This window comes from Aquila chrysaetos, chromosome 15 (genome assembly GCF_900496995.4).
Source record: "Aquila chrysaetos chrysaetos chromosome 15, bAquChr1.4, whole genome shotgun sequence".
In the NCBI taxonomy this organism is placed as follows: domain Eukaryota; kingdom Metazoa; phylum Chordata; class Aves; order Accipitriformes; family Accipitridae; genus Aquila; species Aquila chrysaetos.
This window is the reverse complement of record NC_044018.1, coordinates 9,799,972-9,813,080: the sequence shown is the minus strand read 5'-3', so window position 1 is coordinate 9,813,080 and position 13,109 is coordinate 9,799,972. Positions and strand designations below refer to the sequence as shown.

Sequence of the window (13,109 nt, the reverse complement as noted above, 5' to 3'; positions counted from 1 at the left end):
AATTAGGTAGTGTTTTTCTCCAGAAAAGTCGCCACAAGACATGTGGAAATGTATTTTCATAAGAGTTAGTCCCATTAAATGCAGGGTGTCTATTTTAATTGTATTTGTCTCAGCAGTTTCCCAGTCTTCGCTGTTTTTTCTTGTAATTTTTCATGCATTAACCATATTGATGTATTTTTGGCCCTGTCCCAACCAGATTACCCCTTGCCATTACAAGCCCTTTGTGTTTATTATTCAGCTGATGTTGTTGAACTGCATGTTTTATCTTTCCAAGTAAGTTATTTAACACCTAAATCTTGCTATCTATCCTCATCCTCAAGATTCTCAGCACAAGGCAAATGAAGGCTCAAACCACAGATATATTACTCCAGCTCAGCAGTTTATGGAGGGCCAGCTGAGCTGTTGTACCTCCCGAAGATCTTGATGGTAGCCCTTGGCAAATGCAAGGTAAGGTAACTGAGCTCAGCCCTCTTTCAATATGGCATAGATGGAGTCAAAATTGCCTACATTTATCACAGGTTAAAGGTGCATCCAGTTGTTTTCACTTCTTTGCTAGCTTATGTTTGAACTGAAGAAACTTTACTGAAATTTTAAGCTTTCTTGAGTGATGTGCTTCTTGTTTTTTCTCTACTAGCAAAGAATAGATAGTGATCACATAATATTTTAAAAACTTTGCTAAACAGGCATTGTATCAGTACAGATTTTTCTGAAACTGACTTTAAAAATACCACATGAAGATGTGTGCACCAAATTGATGGTCATTAAGGAACGGTTTGAAGGCCCACAATACCTTTTTTTCTGCAAAACAGATTTTTCTAAGAACTGGTATGGGATATTGGGTATGGCCAGGATGAATCTAAAAATGGCAATACCCCCTATAATGGGAAAGATCTGAATAAAATGAATGTTAAAATCTTGTGGTTCTAAAATGCTTGATTATAATGTATTCTTTCATAGCTGGAAGTAGGTGTAGCATGTGTCCCAATCCAATGTTGGGGAAGGTTTCGATATGATCCCAAGAGCGAGATTAAGACACAAACGAGGTCAAATGCCGTACACCCAAAAGAGTTTTTATTATCAAAAGTATCAAAAATAGAAAATAGTAGCGGTAGGATAGAATGGAAGAAAAGGCAGAAATCAAGCAAGCAGTCGGGATAGAGTTGCAAGGATAGTCACCACCATGGATCCAGCGGCGTCCCGTTGGTCCTCAGTCTTCAATTCTTCGGTGGTGGGTGCACACCACGGCTTGTCTACACGTTTTTTTATAGGGCATATTTCAATGATGTATGCACATACGTATTGTTCATGTACTGTTCACGCGCTGCAGGTTTCGTCTATCACACGACCTTCGTGTGAATAACACCAGAAACCAGTATCTTATCTCAAAGACTACAGTTTCCATGAGAATGGTAGCCTCCACATTCTTGCATGCTTGTCGGCTTCAGCCTCTCCTGGATGCCTCGGTGGCCTAGTAATCGTCCTTATGGACGGAGGAATGTCCTGCTTAGACAGGCTATCCCAGAGACAAAAGGCTCAAGGTAAGCAGTTCACAATTCAGCCTCTCATGTCAAACAATACTTGAGATGAATGGCTTGAGATGACAGTCCAGTCTCTCACACCTAACAATCTTTGAGACAAATAGCTCGAGATAACAATTCAGTCTCTCACAACATGATCTCATTTTCCTGAGAATGTGCTTCTCCTCTTAGGGTGTTGTCAGCTGGGAAGAGATGGGAGCCAGATGAAGGACAAATCCTTACAAGTTCTGTGTTCAGCAGGGCAATCCAAAGCCTTTTGCTGTGACGTGAAAATCTCCAGTGGGCTTCGATTCAAGCTCTGAATGGTCTGTGCTGACATCTTTAGCTCATGGCATTTGCTGCTGCCTTCATTGCTGTCCGTGATGTCTTTGATAGGATATGATTTGCTACAGCTGGCTTAGGTGTAACCACCATGGGCAAAGCTTTATCTTTCCTTAGATGTGCCATTTCATTGTGTGCTTCATCAAAATCAGGCAAACAAATGTGGAAAGAGTAGGTGCTCCTGCATGTGTCATGCTCTGCAAATCAAGTGTATAGAAACAATCCCTTGCCCAGAGCCCTGCTTGGGCTGCTGCACGTATCAGAGCTCAATGACAGAGGGTCTCATTTGTTCTGTTTCTACCTCTTCAAGATCAGAAGAGGTTTAAACACCTACCTGCTGCTAAAGCTCATTATTTTCTGCCTGAATCCTAAGTGGGGGTGGGGTAAGGGGAATACAAAAATTTATTCTAAAGCATAATTAGATGCAAGATTCAGGTAGGGATTTAGATATGGCTTGATTAAATTAGAGTCCTTTTCTAATACAAATGAATGTTACACTGGGAGTCCCATTATTTAAGGGAATTTTCAATGCCAGTTTAAAAAAAAGTGCCTTCTGTTCTTTGACATCACATCTTAGCTGAAAATTCCCATCTTCAAGTGTATTCAGTAGGGTGGATCCTGCTGAAATATACCCATGTCGTTCCAGTCTCTGGTGTAATTACATCAATGAATGTCATCTAAAGATTAGGTGGATAAGAGAAGCAGAGGACATCACTAACAGGCACATAATGTTGCTCATGCTCTGATCATCACTGAATGAATTCAGCTGACAATTTGAACTAGAAGGATAAAACTTTTGGGCTTAAAAAAAAGAAGGAATGCATGAAGGTAAACTTTTCTCCATTCATTACGTTGCATTACATTGGCACATTAGTGGGAAACCAGAGGGAGAAATTTGCTATTGTATCTTGTGCAAGTGAGTTTAATAATGAGAGATAGTCATTAGACTATGCTAATTCCACTGTTAAACTTCCAAGAATGGTGAGCTTATGGTTTTCAGTAATCGGTGACCTACACTGAGTTGTGTATTAAAAAAGAAAAAAAAAAGAAAAAAGCTCAGTTTTCTCTCTTGTCACTGCTGATTTTTGAGTGGTGCCTAAACATCACGGAAAGGGCAGCAGACTATATGGGGATTTTAGCTGGCTGGACCAAACAATTAGGGGTCCTATTTATGCCAAAATGTGGCACTCCCTAATGGGTTGGATAATGTGTGCTGTTAAATGAGTAGTGCTGGATGAGTAACATACAGGATTTTGAAGGCTGAGTGAAGCTTAGATATGCTGGATATGTCATTGGCAGGCATTATACAGGAGTAACAAATGGTGCTGATCTCTTGCCTATTGGGATGATCTCTATGGTTCCCTGAGGAGCCAGCAGAGCAAGCAGAAATCTCCCTTCCTGCCATTTACTGCCATGAGCTTGAAAAAGAAACGTGCAATTTTGTTAGCGTTCATCCAGCCAGTGGCTGCAACTAGCACTAGGACATTCGTATTAGTTGCAATAACAGAAAGCCCCTAAGGGTTCCCCAGCGTCTTTCCCCTTTTATGGGCTACAGTCTGGGCCTCCGACTCTTCCATTTGGCCTAGAAAATTCACAACAGGGTCTTACAGGCAGCTGAACTGGCACGTGTTGGCTGGGACCTGCGCCAGGCCTGCCAAGCTCCTCACAGCACGTCTGCCCGTTTGGCTCTCGGTTCACGTTCTCTTATTGCGGGCAGTGCCTACAGCCCGTGCACCCACAGCTCGGCTCCACCGTGCCTCACCCGCATCAGGACGGTCTGACCTGGGCCTCCTCCTGGGAGCCCACGCTCGGCAGATCCCCCATAGCAGGGAAGGTGTGCCGAGCAGCATCGCTGCCCTTTCTCCATCGCGTGACCAGACAAATTCCATCTTTTCTCGCATGCAGCTCTTCCTCTGGTCCCTTTCTCCTTACATGACACTGCTCAGTAAGATGACGTCCCAGGTGAGATGAGTTTCGGTAAGCAGTGCCGTACGCAGTCGCAGCTTTCCAGCTCAACCATCGCAAAGCGGTGTTCCTCCCTCAAGCTCATCCAAGGTCCGTATTTGCTCATGGGAAAGAAAGGAAGTAAATATGGAGTGCGGTTTGGAGGTGCTGTTAAAGAAATGCAGGTCATGATAAAACAGTATCAAAACATAATATCTGTTCCTATGAAGCTGAAGTCTGCAATATCCTTATCTCCGGCTGTAGAGAATCTGTATCTTAAAGGAAACAAAGTATGTGAATAAAGAATGCAGAACTTTTTTTTCAAGCTTACATTGTTCATCAATGAGACACAGCAAGGTGAAGGACAAGAAGTAGGTAGATGAAAAAGAAAAAAATATGAAAAAGCAAATGCCTTTGCAGCCAATTGGTTTTATTTCTGACTTTGGAAGTGAGATCATCTGCTATCATTGCTAACACAGTCAAGATGAATTCAAAACATTCTGGCACTTGTCTTCATTGTTTTGAAATCTTTAGATGACCCTGTGAGAGGCTGCTTCAATCAGAAGGACTATAATTTCCTTTTCTGTTGATACCTAACATACCTAACATTTTAGTAATATTACCTTGTCACATTTTAATATATGTGAGGATTTTTTGTTTTGTTTTGTTTTGTTTTGTTTGTCTTTGAAACATATTCTAGCCTGCTTTGCAAAGCTGCAGGGCTGCAGAGACAAGGGAAATGTTTGTCAATTGTCTAAATTTTTGAAACCGCAATATATAAATTCTCACTTCTGCTTTTCTGAGGTATTTTTTATAACGCAGTGCTGTTTGCTATTACTGTTGCTCTGATGACAGTGACACTTGAAGCTGTTGGGGACATTCAGCAATCCTCACTCAAGACACAGCAATAAGAGAAGATTAAGATAAAGTGACTTGCCCAGATTCAAAAAGCAAGTAAGTACCAGAGTTAACATGAAAACTCAAATTTTTTTAATCAAAATCAAAACCTAATACACTGTGTAATAGGCTAAACAATGATGCTAAGTAATTTAAAAATATGTCATACTTGAATCTTCCTAGATTATATTGTGCTAATCTTGACTGACAGAAAAACTTGGAAATAAGTTAACGGAAATAAAACCAGCACAGATGTGGTAACTGTGACTTGGTACCAGTAAGACCTTAATCTGTGTGTATATATATATATATAGGAAGATGCTGACTGAGCAAAGCAAAACCTCATTCAGGTTTAGATGTTAGAACTTTTTAAGCATACAAACACTTGGGTAAAAACTGGGGACAAGTACCAGTGCTCAACAATGGAAAGCACTACACATTTTTTCATACTGTCATGGTTTAACCCCAGCCAGCAACTCAGCACCACACAGCCGCTCTCTCACTCCCCCCTCAGTGCGATGGGGTAGAGAATCAGAAGAGTAGAAGTGACTCGTGGGTTGAGGTAAAGACAGCTTAATAAGTAAAGCAAAAGCCACATGAGCAAGCAAAGCAAACCAAGGAATTCATTCCCCACTTCCCATGGGCAGGCAGGTGTTCAGCCATCTCCAGGACAGCAGGGCTCCATCACGCCTAACGGTGACTTGGGAAGACAAACGCCATCACTCCGAACATCCCCCCTTCCTTCTTCTTCCCCCGGCTTTATATGCTGAGCATGACGCCGTATGGTCTGGAATGTCCCTTTGGTCAGTCGGGGTCAGCTGTCCCGGCTGTGTCCCCTCCCAGCTTCTTGTGCCCCCCCAGCCTGCTCGCTGGTGGGGTGGGGGGAGAAGCTGAAAAGGCCTTGATGCTGTGTGAGCACTGCTCAGCAATAACGAAAACATCCCTGTGTTACCAACACTTTTCAGCACAAATCCAAAACATAGGCCCATACTAGCTACTGTGAAGAAAATTAACTCTATCCCAGCCAAAACCAGCACACATACACAAAGGGCAAAAAGTAGTCTATGCTAATTTTATTTCACATAAAGGAAAATAATAAACAAATTCTGCATATGAAATCCCAAGGGCAGATATTCAGTTGCTGCATTTTTACTTTACTGGAGTTAAATTATCTGATACTTCTGGAGGTTCTGACCCTCACATGTTAAAACAGACACCAATCTCCCTGTTTCATGAACAATAACTTCTGTTGAAAAAAAATCTTGGTTTTAATTTGTAGATGTATTTGCATTCTTCATCTTTACTTCTTGTTTTTCCACCCAGCTGCTGCTCTGTGATATGTGATATAAAAAGGCTGAAGATTTTTAAATTGCTGATACCTTTTGCAAGCAATGCAGCTATTTCCTGTTCATGTAGATAAAACATTTTAGTAGACAATTAGATCTGAATTTCAATACTGGGTAGTTTTCCAATCTTGTAACCCTATGTTCAAACTAAAAAAATACAATTAAAAATACTCTCTGAGAGAAAAGCCGGAATCTTTCTAGTGTGGAGATTTTCTTCTATTCCAGATTGTAGGATCATATATGTAAAAATAAATTGAAACTCGGGTATGACAAGGCATATTTCTATGTATTTTTGTGTGTTTCTGCACATTCATATGTCTATTTTATAGTCTGTAAATTATCTAAGTTTTTGGCTCTAGGTGGTTCTTCCAGAGAATTAAGACACCGTAACTCAAATTTGGGGGACATTTGGGGAAGGTATCCCACATTTGAGAAACTATTCCGTGAAGCTGTTCAATGGAAAACTATTGAGATCTGCCAGTCTCTCCAACCCTTAGAATTCAAGACATGACCTGCTGGATCACTGGATGATGAAAGTAAGTTACTTTGTGGTTAACACAGAAAACTTTGCAATTTTCTCATCCTAAGGGAACATACTGCTCTATATTCATGATAGGGAAGAAGTCTGGAGGAAATCCATGGTAATATTAATTATTTTTAAATGTGCTTAGAGAGATATCACTAGTTTAATATTGTATACCATCTGGATCCAGATTCTCTGGTTTAATATTGTATACCATCTGGATCCAGATTCACTGCTTGAGAGAATGTTTATAGTTATGAACTGCATCTTCACTGTAAGATTTACACACTTTATTCCTTCACTTTCATGAGACTGTAAAATAATCAGTTTCCAGCTGAAAAATACAGGCCACAGTTGAACCTGTATGAAGTCAACGCAAATTCTCAGTGAACTCTGGATCACATCCCCTGGCCAGACCTTAAACTGGGGTAAAGATGCTTTCAATCACTGATGACTCACAACGCTAAAGAGAGAGAGTTGTTTTTCCTTTTCTACTGTGCAGCTCTGAATGCCATTGACAGCCAGCCCTGCAGAGAGATGGAAACAGAATGCAATCAGACTTCCAAATCTTCCCTTAATGCAGTGTCTTTCTTTGGAGCTTTTCCCTGTAGGGTACCTCTCAGATGGGGATAAGTAATGCTGTTAGTACATAATCCAATCACTGATGCAGATTGCTCCTAGACAACCCTGAGCAGCAGATTTTTTTTTTTTTTTTACTTTATAAAGAAAGTAGTTTTTCTGCAATAAAAAGAAAAAAAGGATGTGGCTTAGAAGTTATTAACAGTATAAATAAGTCTTGTTATATATTGTCTGTGTATGATAAAATTGGAAGCTTAGTTTATGATAAATTATTAGGAACCAAAGTAAAAAAATGAAATGTTTTAGTGTTCAGAACAGGATGCCAGTTTGGTGCTCTCCTCTCCCTGTTGCATTGTGCAGTCAGCCAGGGATGTACGCTTCTCCTTCTTGTTCCCAGACTGAACCCATTTCTGGGATTGCCAAGGTAGAGGTCTCATTCTAGATCTTTGCTGCCATTGATGTGCTCTCTCTCTTTTGTCTCTAGCACTGTGCTTAATATGGTGTTACTGGTAGTGTGGTCTGCAGACCCAGTTACTGGACTGGGACTCTGTAGATGCTATTTCTCTTTTCAGCCCCACATCTAACCTGCTATTCAAATTCACATCATCTTCCCTGCTTCCATCTCCTTCCCATCATGTCTCTGTCTCCTCTGTTTTGACTGCAGACTTTTTGGGCATGGGATTTTCTCTCCCTTTTGAATATATAAGGCTCAGCACTCTGGAGGGCAGAACAGATGTAAAGACTGTGTACCAAACAGAAAATCATGAAGTAGTGTCCCACCCACCCAGTTTAAGCAGCTAACTTTGACCTACTGAAGGAATTGTTGAGGTTCTCTGTAGAGGCAATAGAGACAGGCAGGTGCCTTTGAAGCTCTCAAGATTGATGCCCTTTGGGTATCCAAGTTAAGATCACAGTATCTAGCTGTCCAGGCTATCAGAAACATCTGCCTCTACTGTTAAAACTGTACGCTTATAAACTGGATCCCTCCCATAAATAGGAACAAAAAGACCATCAGAAAATATGTATGGTTGCTCCAGAAGAACTGAGTCACTCGGGTATTATGATAAATGCATAGCTTCCTCAAAATATCTCAGGATTCTTTCAAAATGGTGCATTAGTACTTCCCAGTTCCACTGAGCTGGTTTGTTTAAAATGGGTTTTTGGCATCTGCTAATGCTTCTAACAAAATGAAATTTGCAGGTGTAACGTATTCTCAAACAGATATCTAAAGTGAAAAATATATTGAGGACATATGGAAATAGCATTATTTACATCCCTTGAATCATTTTTAATAACTTAAAATGTTTTATATGACTGTAATCTTTCCATCTAATCTTCTTCTTTTCTTGAGCACTTACCACATGAAGTTCCTTGTCAATCATACCACCAGAAACCAGATTCAGATCTATACCCAGGCCATCTTCTGCCTTTCGTAGCTATTAGTGGATTGTCAACAAATTAATAATGTTAAAAATTATGGTGTAAGCATGTGAAAGACTTATTTCAGCAAAGATAAAAACTTAAAAACCAGCATGAAGATGTACTCAAGAAAGATTACCAGTTCTCTTCATGTTATTGTTAATTATTGGACTGTTTAAACAAATACAGGGAACCTGTTAGCTGTGGTAGTTACTACAAAACATGAAGTGGAAAAGCTTACTAATTTTGAGTTTATGAATTAGAAGAACAAGTGAAAGCCTGGAAGAAAAGCAGCAGAGAGAGGTGAAAGGATTTGTTTAGAGCTACAGAAGAAGACATAGCAATAAAACAAACGATTTCTGACCTGGGATTAATCTGTGACCACTAGGCCAGGTGTTTTTCTTTGCCTGGAAGATTATTGGTTGCTTTTAGTGCTGCTGGGGAAAGGTCCAGTTTTCTATGGATGGATTCTGCCATATCTTACACTAGTGCCAATCAAAGGTCTTTCCTATTAAGAAAATTGATTAACAGGTGATTGAGCAAAGGAAGGATACCTGGCCTACCTTTTCTTCCCTTGTAGATCACAATGTAATACAGTTAAGAAAACCCACTTCTGGCTGATTTCATTAGGCTGGGGCAAGTCAGATGCAAAACCAGAAAACAAAGAGTGCAGTCTGTATTCCAAGCTAGAAATTTCCACCATCTCATATAGGACAGAGCTACTTACAGATTTCATATGGAGTCGGTGCTTAATGGAGGTGAAGAGGTCAGTGGAGGCTGGCTGTTTCTTGTCTTTTTCTTTTTACAGAAACACAGCAAGGATCTCATTTTCTGCTACTTGCATTGGCTGAAAGGGGCAGGGAATGTCAAAATGTATGGATTTCTTAGCAGATTTGTTAAAGTTTTTGATTCCCTTGATTTATCCTTTTGTAACTATCATGAAAAGTGAAAGTGCTGGCAATTAGAGTTAATAAGCATTTCATTGCTTGTGACAGTTCATTTCAATTAGCATTGTTGCTGTTTTGTTCTTTATGTGAGGAAAATGTTCTGGAAAGCTTCTGTGGTAACACATGGAGCCAAGCTTGAGTTCTCCAGAGCTGGCTGAGACCAGCAGACACAACTTGACCTTTACAAGAAAGGAATACATTATTCTTAAAGGAGCCTTCAGCTCTCTGTTCACTCTGCTGCATACATTTATATGTTTCTTTAGAAGATTTTTGCCACCAAAGACCTCTCTATAGGTGGACCTCTCACAGGCCAAATGCCACACTGATTTCTAGTCTTTCCCAGGTGGGTTGTACTGATACACAGAGGTTACAGAGCTAATCAACCAACTTTCCTTCCTTCTTTCCTTTCTTCCTTCCTTCCTTCCTTCCTTCCTTCCTTCCTCCCTCCCTCCATCTCTTCTTCCCTCTCTTCCTTCCTTCACTCCATTCATCTGTCTGTCCACCCTTTTGTCCTTCCATCCCTTCTGCATTCCTCTGTACATGTTGGGAATAAGGAAACATGGTAGAACTCAAGTGATAAATAAATGCAGAGTTGATGTAACAAACCTGATTCTCAGAGAGTTGATGAAACATGGCGCATGAGTGTTGATAACTGACAATTGCTCGTGTTAGTTTAACAGTACTAGTTTCAGAAAAGTCCTTCTCCTTCTGAGAGATGAATCAATGAATCTGAGCATGAAAATCAATGTGTAAATGCAATCAGCCTGATCCTGCAATTGTGGGTCTGTAAGGAATTTGATACTGCACACAATAATTCCAGCCAAGGCCGAGTTATATGCAACATTTGACAGCAGAAAGACTGGACTTCTAAAATATAGTTCTAGTCCTGTATATCACTGCATCCATTCCCTACATTTTTTTTTAATATTTGTTTTCACGGTCTCTGCTCATTGTTCTGATTAAATAATATACTTTCATGCTTCTTTATTAAAACAGATGGTAGATTTCTCAACACAGCAATACTGAGTGCCTTAAAAATCCTAGACTGGCTGAGGTTAACAGAAACTTTGTGGGACTTGTTATATCCATTTAAGAGAATAATAAACTGTACCATGGAATGCTAAGAATATTATTATTATAACTATCATTTTTATTTATATATCGTCAGACCTACCTAAGTATACTATAGGCAAAAAGTTTGACAAAGTGTACAGCAAAACTGTTCTCAACTAAATAAATGCTTTCCCTTAGGTCAGGAAGCATAAAATGTTGTAATGAACTATGTCCCCCCAGAATACCCAAAGACGTCTTACCATGTTTCTTTTAACTTCTCTAACAGAAACACTGGCTAGCTCACTCAAAATTCTTCTTCCCAAGCTAATCGTTAACATTATTGTTGACTTTCATCATGAGAGCATTCAGTCTGCCTTCTGAAATAGGAAAATCCTCATTTACCCACTTACTTATATCACTGATATTTTTGTTACCAATAGTATTGGGTTTGCGTGGCAAGGTTTTGGTAGCAGGGCGCTGCAGGGGTGGCTCCTGTGAGAAGCTGCTCGAAGCTTCCCCTAGGTCTGACAGAGCCAATGCCTGGCTCCAAGATGGACCCGCTGCTGGCCAAGGCTGTGTTAATCAGCAATGGTAGCAGCACCTCTGGGATAATGTATTTACGAAGGGGAAAAACCTGCACAACAAACTGCAGCTGGGAGAGAGGAGTGAGAACATGTAAGAGAAACAACCCTGTAGACATCAAGGTCAGTGCAGAAGGAGGGGAGGAGGTGCTCCAGGTGCCGGAGCAGAGATTCCCCTGCAGCCCGTGATGAAGACCATGGTGAGGCAGGCTGTCCCCCTGCAGCCCAGGGAGGTCCACAGTGGAGCAGATCTCCACCTGCAGCCCGGGGAGGACCCCACGCCGGAGCAGGGGGATGCCCGAAGGAGGCTGTGACCCCGTGGGAAGCCCACGCTGGAGCAGGCTCCTGGCAGGACCTGTGGCCCCGTGGAGAGAGGAGCCCACGCTGGAGCAGGTTTTCTGGCAGGACTTGTGACCCCGCGGGGACCCACGCTGGAGCAGTCTGTGCCTGAAGGACTGCAGCCCATGGAAGGGACCCACACTGGAGCAGAGGAAGAGTGTGAGAAGTCCTCCTTCTGAGGAGGAAGGAGCAGCAGAAAAAATGTGTGATGAACTGACCCCAAACAGATTATATAACAACTTAGGAAGAGGTAAAGATGACATCTACAAGGACAATCGTAGGCATGGATTCTATGTATGAGAAAAAAGAGAGAACTGAAAAAGGTGGTAGAGTCTATAAGACTAAGAATGCTGTTGATAAAGTGAAGTCAATCCACAGCTTTGCCACAGGATGATCTGGATGTCAAATGTATAAATGGGTTTGGAACAGGATCCGGAGCTCTAATGTGAATCTACCTCAACATCTTTCTTATTAAAGAGCATATCCAAAACACCAAGGGAGTTTATAATCTCAAAAACCAAGTTTGAACAAGAACTAGAATAGCTAGCTTCTGTAAAACTTAAAGTGACTACACAGTTGACTACATGAAAGAGAACTGAAAAGAAGTTCATAGACACATCTTCATCTATTTGTTGTGGCCTTGCAGAGCAATTCCTTGCTTCCAAATTCATTTATTAACAGCTTGATTTTCTGGTTGCCCCAAAGTCTCCAGTGACCTTCAAGGATTTTTTTCTGAATGTATCTGTTCCTGCTTCTTTCAGCAGTTTTTCAGGGACTCTGCCAACTTAGTCTCCCATCTCTTTCCTGAATCTCACCCTTCCTTTGCTTGCCACACCTCGAACTTTTGAAGCTCTTTGGCTTCATGGAGGCTCCATTGTTCTCCAAGGGTATGACGTACAGCCAGACAATCCCACCTGGCCCAGACATTTCTTTTTTTTTAAAAAAAGAACATGGTATTTAAAAAAGAACTAACAAGAAACATATAAAATGGGTACTATCACTGAGTTCATAAGAGCATTCAATTTACCTCTTTTTTGTCTCATGTTTTTAGTGATATACACTGCATTTACACCTGGTGATGTAAAACTCCATGGAAATCAATGCACTAATCTCTGTGAGAACACTCCAAAAGACAATGGGAACCGCTCTGTTCTTTAGTTATGTATGTATTTAGAAAGAGTTACTAATATTTTTTTAACTATTAAGCAAACTTCAGGGCTGAGCTCAAAAATTCCTACAGGGTTTGCACAGCCCAGTTTTCTAGATGTAATTAATCAGCTCCTGTTCTCACCAAATCAAAGTCTCTGTGTAACTAACTGCAAAATATTATTGCAAAGTCAATGAAAGGAATAATCTCCTAAAACCTTGTCTATGACTTTGTTAGATGCTCCCCTGGCTTTGTTCCTCATGACTCCTCCTTTATGCACCTCTTCCTTCCTAACTGTACCCTGTTAAGTGGGAAACTGTGTCTGAGTGGCCAGAGGTGCCAGAGGTGCACATGTATGAATGCAACCAAATTAAACTGCAGGCTCACCTGACTGTGTACACACTAGAAATGCCACACTAAGAAGAATTTAAAGAACCCCAGAGGAATAGTTTATATTGCAGAAGTCAACGATGAT

General features: G+C 40.8%; 1 long non-coding RNA gene across 1 annotated transcript; it reads left to right on the top strand.

Annotated features, from left to right (window-relative positions):
* The first annotated feature begins 312 nt into the window (after positions 1 to 312).
* Positions 313 to 6,706, top strand: LOC115351402. Its single transcript, XR_003926784.2, has 3 exons — positions 313 to 447; positions 4,626 to 4,757; positions 6,406 to 6,706. It is a non-coding gene; the product is annotated as an uncharacterized LOC115351402 (long non-coding RNA).
* Positions 6,707 to 13,109: the final 6,403 nt, after the last annotated feature.